At 33.9% G+C, this 8,567-nt stretch overlaps 1 protein-coding gene across 2 annotated transcripts in view; it reads right to left on the reverse strand.

The window, feature by feature from the left end:
* The window catches only part of Dbx, a 50,589-nt gene that overhangs the window by 25,834 nt on the left and 16,188 nt on the right, over window positions 1–8,567 (reverse strand). The gene's annotated exons all lie outside the window — the stretch shown is intronic.

The raw sequence follows: 8,567 nt of genomic DNA on the forward strand, positions 1-8,567 counted from the left end.
TTATTCAACTTTATTCGACTTTTTGCCAGCTGACGCACTTCCCCCTTCACTTCATACGTATGTATACCCTCCCACAACCTCAGCAAAAAAAATAAAAGAGAAAAATAAAGTAGCATCAATGTAACGCCTAGTTAGGCAACAGATTGTGCTGAAGTGTATGCAAAAGGTTACTCATTTGCCACCACCACCACCACCAACGACGACGGTGTCGGTGACGGTAACGGTAACAGCGACGACCATCATCGACCCCGACCATATACATACATACATATAAGGGTGTCCTCTCCTCCCCCCCAATTATGCCCAACAATTTCGTTACGCTGGCTGCTGAGCCAAATTAGCGAATAACAAGGCGAAAGGGTGGCTACCGGGAGTCAACCGGGGACACACCAACTATTTACGGAATTGTGTCACATATGGACAAAGGATCAGATCACTATAGATATATATTTATAGAGCATGGATGAGGCAAATAAATGCGATTAACTTAATGCTTGGGGAAATGAGAATGAATATAAAATTCGTTTTGGTCACGTGCTTAAGCGAAATATGATTATTTATGATATGAAAATGAAAATTATTTCAAATTTTTGTTTAAAATGCACCAGGACAATAAAAAAAAGAAGAAAAAAAACGTCAAACTAAAATTAATAAACAAAACCAAAAAAAAAAAAAAAAAAAATACCAAAACGTAACCAGTTCAATTAACTTGTCTGCCAGAATTTTGAGTGAAAGCCGAAGGCTAAAGGCTTTCCATTTTTAATTAATCCTGGTAAGCAAAAACATTTTCCTTTAACATACCCTAACCTGAATATTGGATAATTTGCTTTCGAAGAGACGTTTGCGTTATTTGTTGATTTACATTTTTTTCTTTCCAAGTTTTCCATCACATCACGTTTAGAGTTCGAAGTTCAGTTAGAATATCATTCGACGACCAAGTAAAGGGTAGAACCCTCTCGCTTATGTGTTTCCGTCGACTTTGTTGTTGTGGTTGCTCCTACTCCCACCTGAAAACCCAATGGCTGCATTCCTGATGGACATTTGGCATCTGTTTCTGACTAGGAAAAACGATTCGTGCTATCGTTTGCATGGCTCTGCAAAAATTCTCCTACTGCTAATAGCCAAACTTGATGCAAAACGCATTTGCCTGTTTTTTTTTTGTAGCTAGCCATCACAATTTTTGATTGCACAATTTAATTTAAATTAATTTCTTCCTTTTTTTTTTTGTGGTTGGCCTAGACAAACAGTCACACATACATAGAATGCCAGTTATTATTTGCATTTATGCAAAATATTATGTTGTTTGTAAATTTTGTTTGTTTATTCAACATCACTTTGATTGACAGTTTCCAAGGGAAGCAAAAAAAAGAAACAAAACAAGAAAAAAAGGGTTGAAGTTCATCTAATTAGCAAAATAATTAAATTTCAATCAAATGATATTTTGTTTTTTTTTATTTTCATATTTGTTTTATGGCTTTGCCTTGTGTTTGAGTTCATAATTGATAATGTATGTATGTATGTATGTACATTGATGTAGATAAACATATACATACATAAAAGAGAACATTCTGAGCTTGAGAACTATTTGACCTAACCTAACATTTCACTTCTCTCGTTCAAGCAAAACGCACCACAAATATCTATATACCTAAATAAATATATATATATATATATATACATATATAAATTCGTATAGTTTAGTATATATACGCATGCCTATAGGTCAGCTGCACAGTTCAATTAAAGCTTATTAAATGTGCCTACACTCGAAAACGCATCTAAGGGTATAAGGCGCCCATTTATAGCCAGATGTAAAACTGTGATAACAAATTATAAAAATGAAATATTTTTATAAAGAAATTCAAGTGGAATCCTATATTCAGAATATATTTAACTTTGCCCTCCTTTACTTGAACCTAGGTCTTAAAATTTGGTTCCAGTTTGATAATTTTCACATCTTAACCGTACTCCGCTCCTGCATTATTCACTTGAAAAGAATTCTTGCAGAAAAGAAATCTGAAATTGAGCAAACTCAAGGCATCTTCTCGTGAAAATAAAAGCAGTTCAAAGCGAAGCTTCATGCGTGCAGATCACCGAACAGTTACGGGGAAAAACTACATCATTTTCCTGAAGGAAAAAAGCCATAAAATAACACACATTCCACTCAAATAATAATGAATGAAAATTCTGCCAACTGTTTTTACATTGCAAATACATAATTAATTAGTTGCCATGTGTAAGTTAATCACTGTATTAAACGCAAGTAAGTAATTGAAAGTGGAAATTGATCGATGCATATATGTAAGAGGCAATTGATTGTGTGTGACTTTGCGAATGTGTGTGTGATTGACTGATTGATGATATAAAAAATATATACATGTATGTATGTATATATAAATGAAAATTGGCAATAATTGATGAAACGAGTTTATACCGTTTTATGACCCACATGTGAGCGAAACAACCCTCCTGAATCCAGCAGCAGCAACAACCAAAAAGGGGCAATTGGCCACGTTGGAGTTTAAGACTTGAACATGTGACGACGACTGGCTGCGATGCCGATGACGACCTTCGACAATGGTTTTAATGCTATGCATAATATTATAGCTAGTCAATAAGTCATAACAAGTTCCTCCTAACGATTGCAATTGTCAAATCGTTTTATTACTAAACAATTATCTATATATATACATATAGATATGTGTATGTTATAGATATATATATTATACATATGTAGATTAATTTATGATTAATGTGATGACCCATCAGAAATTTCCTAGATAAAATGTAAACCACCCAGAATTAGCATTCCTTATTCGAGTCCCATATACTATATATATATATATAGATACACCATACATAGACTTTAGTTGTTTATACTTAAAGGAAAACTAGCACACATCGCGGAATATTTTTTTTGTTATTGTTATTGTTGTCATACAATAACTAGATATCGTTGAAACCGAAAGCCTTTAGTTAACGTCACGCCTTCACTTCTCAAAAATGGTTCAGGAAACTTGTTTTATTTGCCTCTCGGAAAATTTGCTTTTTCTGTCGGAAATGACTGAATAAGAGGGTTGGTCTATAAGTATTGAAAACAGAATGTGTTCTTATAGAGAGATTTCCTTACATTCAAATCAAAAGCACTGAAATTGCCGCCTTTTTTGTTGCCTCAAATTGGGCGCTATTCGAAAATTGTATTGCCTAAAGTTCGGCTGATGCCTAATTATGTTTCGTTATGTTGCTTAACAGAGCTCTGTTAAATGAAAAAGAGTTTCCTTAAATATTATTCCAACCAGACAAAAATTTTCCAATATTAATATTTAAACATTTTACTTAATCAAATCTAGGCTTGACGTTCAGATTGTATAGCGAAATAGGAATATACATAAATATATCCTTTTTGTGCTTTGTTGTGTGTATTTTCTTAAACCCCTTTTTGTCATAGTGTTGAATGCTTTTGAGGTTTCTTAGATTAAAATTTGTAAGAAAAAAAAAAAACCAATTATTTTCAATTAATTCTTCAATTATGCAAAAAACAAAAAACAAACGCCTAAGCCCAAATGAAGATTCATTTTAATTTACAGTTCATGTTTGTCGGTCTTTAACAGTCCGTCTCTCTATTTGTCTGTCTGTCTGTCTGGCTGCATCTGCGGGTAATTATTTCCATTTCAACGCCTTTATTATGTGCCGAAAAACTTTTTGTTTTTGGCTTTTGTGTAATGAAAAGATTTTGCATGGCATTAGGCAGCGATTGCGCAGAACACCTCTAGGGCAGGCCGTAAATGCTGTCCTTCATGCAGTAATTGAAAACGAAAAAAAGTTAGGAAACTCCTTAGCCACTTGGTGTTGCATGGTGGAGAGGGGGGCTTACTTCTAAGCCAGCCGTCTGTGAATTATAACCCCATAGAGTGATTTCTGTAAGACATCAGCTCCTCGACCAGTTGATGATTAATTGAAATGTAAAACTAAATTCATTTCATGGCATATTTTGGCAATATCATTGTTTTTTTTTTTTTCTTTCTTACTCAACTATTTACTTAGCTAGGTCGTCGCATATATCAAGTAAGACTCAAGGGCTGTGTCTGCTGATTTCCGATTTGTTTGGCAATGAAATGCCGTTTGATCTCTTCGAATCTTTTTGATCTTTTTACTATATGGATGTATGTATATAAATGAAATTGCACAGAAACCCAGACTCTTGATACCTGTTTTTAGTTTTTTCGTTCGTTTGCTCATTCAGGTGAATCAACTCTCCCAATGTGAAGGATGATCTGTTGTTGTTGAAGCTCAATTTGATAGCTTGTTCTGGTCACACCCTTTTTTATTTATTTTTTTTTTTTTAGTAGATATATTTGAGCTTATACCTCACGTTGCAGGTTCATAGATAGCATCATTTCATTCATTTTGAAATGGATTAGTGTAACAATAAATCAATAAATAATTAAAGGCGAGCAAATAGGCATTAGGAAAAATTCCAGTGTACCCAAGGGTCACGTTATTTGCTTAAGACTGCGAATGCCATGTGAAAATACTTTCAAATATTTACCAAAGTAATTAAAACTAGCAGAAAAAGGGCCCGAAGACTGACTCGCAGATGAGGTATTTTTTATAAAATTAGGTTTGACATCAAACACATTATGCAAATAAATAATAATTAACACTGTGAAAATAATGCTAAATGTCTAATTATAAGATAAGTATGTGATTTTCTGTTAAGGTTTAGTACAAAGTCTGTAAGTTCTGTTCGATTGATACCCTAGCAGCCAATGACTGCATTCCATGAGGTTCCTATAAGTACTCTGATTATCTTAGCCTCCACAGATCATTTGCCCGTGATTTTTTATAAAGATTCAATATCCTTTTATGGAACTATAAATTGATAGGATGTTCCTATGGAAAGCTACTCCACCAGCCCAGCTACCAAAACTTATTTGTTCTCGAGTCTGAAATTCGATTAAGTTCAATTCTGTTATATACAAAGATATAAAAAGGAATTCTACTTATGTAAAAATATAAAAGGTATAAAATAGAATATAATATAGTATGCAATTCTTTTAAGAAGGGTAGAAAAACTACGTCAGAAACTATTGACCTTCATAGTTTTGCGATATTTACTTCCTGTAAAAGGCAATTGACCCTTTTTTGTTGTTTGCCAGGCAAATTGTCAATTCATTTGAAAACTATAGATCCTAAGATATACATATATGACGGTGTATATTCCACTTTGCACTTATATGTCAAAAAAATATGAAGAGAAAACGGCAAGAGACACAGCAAGTGTCGTCCGACTATGATGATCATTCATGCAGTTAAGATGTTTATCAGAAATGGCCGTTAAATTGAACGTGCCGCTAACTAATCACCCACTTTAAACTCTAACAAACTTGAACTTGTCGTCAGTTTATTTGTTTCGTTTTTTTTTTTTTTTTTTTTTGTCTTTTTGGGGATTATGATGCGATTTGGAGGCATCACCCCTCCCTTATGTGCCCTACCCAAACCAGCCAACTTCCCCTCCGCCCGGAAACACCATGAAGCCAACAAATGGAGCATTGGCCAGGCAGTTCGAGTGTCTGTTTGTCACTGTTTTTGGCTTTTAATGTGCATGGTGGCCTTTTCCGCAAAATGCTGGACAATTATAATTATAAACACAAAACCAACAAAAAAAAAAAAAATATATATACATTTAATTTCTTTGCCTTGTTGTTGCTGTTGTTGTTTTAACGAGTTTGTTCAACAACATGTGGACAAATGTAAATTTTAAACATTTTTTTTTCTTATTTTTGTGTTGACTGGCCGTTCTTGTCAACGCGTCTTGAAACTGCAACCTTCGTCAATTATTAGATTAAGGTCTTTTGCATAAGTGCACCGGCATCCTTGGCAGCTTTTTTTGGGCAATCTTTTGAAATCGTATAGCCTAAGCATATAAGTAGTGGGAATACATACATACATATGTATGTATGTATATAAGCAACTGCTATTTTGTGTATTGCAGTGCTTTATTGCAATTATTTCCGACTTGAGACGCGACATTTGCTCAACACTTGACTATGTACTTGAAGTGCCTTCAGGTCTGTTTGTCTAAACTAAACTAACTTGTCTACGCTTGATTTTACATCTAAGGATTGTCGATTACCCTTTTCTTTAAAGTGTTTAAACTGTGACTGGGTCTATGCATAATTGATTGTAGTTCCTCTTTTTGGGCGGCTCAACATCAAAATAGATAAAACAAAACTCCCACCCAAACAGACAGACAGACAGACAGACGGACCGACAGATAGACATACTTGCATAGGTATTTCCGCTTTTGTCCCACTGCTCGGTCATGCTAGTTAGTGTGTTAAGAACTTGGACAAGCAATTCATATTACATAGCTAGTAACTACACTAGCATATATGCAAATCATCATTCTAATCACTATTCAGTTTTACCGGCTAGTCAATTAACTCGCATATATTGCATACTTCATGAATGTATTTACTACATACTAACTGCTTACTAGCCAACAGTTGTACACTATCATTAACTAAGAACGGACCATTAAACTATATTGAACATGTAAACAACATGAGGCATAATGCCGCTTGCGACAGGGATCGAAAATCTATAAATAACTTCAAGTTTATGACAAATGGATCAACTTTCGGAAATTACAAAGAAACTGAAAGTTTATTCGAAGAATTATTTTTCTACTAGAGTTTGAGCATAAAATGAGGAAGCAGTTGCCCTTTCATGTCACTCCTTCTGCGGTTTTTCTTTTGAAACACGATACGAATCATTGTTTTGCCTTTTATTTCCTTATTTGATCAGTTAAAGGAATAGGCAGAAGCTTTATCCAGGGGTCAATAGTAAACAAATCTATTGTAGCTTGTATTTTTTGCCATCTATGTACTTAAAAATGAGAAGATAAATAAGTAGATTCCACTCTTTGTCTTTTGACCAACTGATCAATCAGCAATGCAATATAAAATAATGTAAAATCACGCTTAGGATATAAAATTTGATTAAACTCGTTCTAAGACCAACAACATGCAAACCAAGTTATATGTATATATTTATAACTGATATTAGAGTCTGGCAAAATGACGTCAAGCTAGTTTGTTGATAAACAACCTTAGACTATTATTATTGAAATGCAGTGCGTAGTTCTGATTATTGATTTGATTAAAGTATCTCGATCAGGTATTAAATCCGAGCCGGCCTAACTAGGCGCGACCGAGCGAATCCGGCGAAGCGGCATCGTCTCTTGTTACTTGTGGCCAATAAAAAATAAAAATATAAAAATAAACAACAACAATTGCGTTGTATGGAAAATTTTGTTTCCACTTTGTTTAATTAGATCTTTTTAGTTTGTTTATTTGGGTATTTCCCCGTTTCTTGAAAAAAAAAACTATGTAAACTTAATAAAAGGAGTTTTGGGCAACATTTTTGCCCTTCAACAGTTTCGTCTCTCATTTATTTTATGCATTTCACTAATTCATATGGGTTAATGATTTAGTTTTAGCCTTGATTATAATAATTTCCACTTGAATTCTCGTAAGTGAAAAATGATATTTCGTGATTTTACATTTTACGCATGTCACTTCGGTATCCTTCAGAAGCAGATAGCGAGAGAAAGAGAAAGAGAGAGAGAATTCAAAAAACCCGATATAAAAAAAAAAAAACTGAGAATTCTGCAAAAGTTTAAGGAAGTAATGGAGAGTACTTATAGTTAAACTGAAACCACCAACTGATATACGTATGGATACTTAAGTACAGTATAATACACGTCATAAAGCTAAAAACTCCAAAAAGTGACTCAACGTTAAATTGAAACTGACAACAAAAAGAAGAAGAAGCAAAAGCAAAAAGTTACCCATAGTCAATAAAGAGCAATACAAAAGAAAACTCAAAGAAAACAACAAGAACGGTCGAAAATGAATATATTCAGTTGAGTTATCGACTTGAAAATACCTATTTGTAACAAAGAAAGAGTTAATATTATTGGGTAAGTTAATTAATACTTGAAGTATATTTTTATGCATCCTCCCTTTCCTCCAATTTGATGAAACTATTAGAGAGAATGTCATGATGGCTCCTAATTTCATTCAAATTTTATGGATTTGTAAAAGATTCGTCTCTATGACTAGAGTTTATTGAAAATTCTTATTTCTGTCGACTATAGGCATTGTTTAGTTGATTACAGGGTATCAGCGATTCTTCACTTGATAAACAATTGTTTAAGCACTTTGTGGGTACTTTTTCAAAATTCCGAAAAATTTTCGCACTTTGCACACATATGAGGTAATTAGGAATCTTAGGGCTTTCTTCTGCCTGCTGAAATCCATTTTAATGACCCCTAAACCCTTTTTGAACCAATGGCCTTATGCCAGAAGAAGCAAAAAAAAAAGTATGACATTTGTTTTTTGGACTGTTTAAGTTCTGGGTGGATGAGTTTACAATGGCGAGGTATTTAAATTGAGCTAAAGTAGTTCTTTGTGCTCTTATTGCAGGGTATTAAAGACTAAAACCGAATTGCAGTTAATGTTAGCGTTGTCGTTGGCGTTGACGTTGGCGCTGACTCTGCC

This window comes from Drosophila tropicalis, unplaced genomic scaffold (assembly GCF_018151085.1).
Source record: "Drosophila tropicalis isolate 14030-0801.00 unplaced genomic scaffold, ASM1815108v1 contig_443, whole genome shotgun sequence".
In the NCBI taxonomy this organism is placed as follows: Eukaryota; Metazoa; Arthropoda; class Insecta; order Diptera; family Drosophilidae; genus Drosophila; species Drosophila tropicalis.